Source organism: Phytophthora infestans, genomic scaffold (genome assembly GCF_000142945.1).
Source record: "Phytophthora infestans T30-4 supercont1.45 genomic scaffold, whole genome shotgun sequence".
NCBI classification, from domain to species: Eukaryota; Oomycota; class Peronosporomycetes; order Peronosporales; family Peronosporaceae; genus Phytophthora; species Phytophthora infestans.
The window spans coordinates 1,227,160-1,228,504 of NW_003303714.1; positions in this window are offsets into that span (position 1 = coordinate 1,227,160).

Here is a 1,345-nt window from a genome sequence, read left to right on the forward strand (position 1 = left end):
GCCATCTTCCGAACCGACTCAACTGAGAGTCGTTCATATGGGAGAAGTCGTTCCTATCCATGGCAACGAGCTTCGGAGAGGTTCAGGTAGTCTACCCGCGGTGGCGTGGATTGACTACGAGTGCTACCAAGTGTGACGGGGTCACACAGCACCTTGCGCTAGAGGAAGTTATCTTCCGAGAGTATACAAACTCTCAGTGAACGGCAGTTCACAGGTCCCCTCTTTATTTAAAGAACCTTGAAAAGTGTTGACCACATCGTGTAATTTCTCGGTCAGCAAAGCAACCAGTGAGAAAGAGCAGCGATGGAGGACAAGCAAAAACCTCACGAAGACGTCCTTACGCGACTTGTAACGGGGTACGTAGCCCTAAATGTACCCTGGTTACATGAAGTGTGACACTTCACACTTCAGGTGTATGACACGTCATACTCCGGGATATTTGGTACAAGGTACCAAGGTCGTTCAAAGCCAACCATTGGTCAAACGACATTGCATTTCTATAGGTAACTTATAGTTTGTATTAAACCCAAACTTAACCTTACTATAAATATACTCAGTTTACAAGCTACCTTATTTAGGTCACTTCGCTCCGGTAGTCGTCGGACTTTCGGGTGATTTTCAAGTTTGGAGGGGGCTGACAAAAATGTGGAGCCAAGGCCTCATTGCAGAGAGCAAGCGACAAGCTTAATGCGGCAAAGAATGCCGGAGTTGTTTGAAAAGCGTGGCATACTGGTCGCCGTAAGACCGCAGGGGGTGCAAGCGATATGTAGATTAGAAATAAGCTTCGAAGTAGGCATAACAAGTAATGAATGCGGATCTTTACCTTCTATTATAATATTTTATTCCTGATAAATATAAAGTTAGTAATATACAAAGATGACGTACTCACCTGAACAATACGAACTTACCAAAGAGCGAATCAAAGCAGCATAAAAGCGGTACTTTCTAAAAACAAGTCAAATGCGACTGGCTGAGCAGCGATAATATGATGAGAAGAATCGCGAAGAAATTCGTGCTCGTAAGAAGAAGAATTTCTTAACCCCTCTAGCCCCGCCGCCTGTATTCTACAGAATATAAATTTTCGTATCCTGTATTCTACAGGATACAAAAAAGGCCATTTTCCTCATTACAAAAAGCAAGTGTTTCCATACAAACTTCCCTAAAAACGGCCGGTGCATGGCGCAAGAAGGCCAAGCACAGCAGAACGAGCTTCACCAACCGCCACAAGTTAGAAGTAGCACGGTACTTCATCCAATGTGAGGATGTTCAGGCAACTCTGGCTAATTTCTATCCTAAGCCTACATGGACTACGGCTAAGAGAGCAAAGGTAGGAAAACTAAATTTA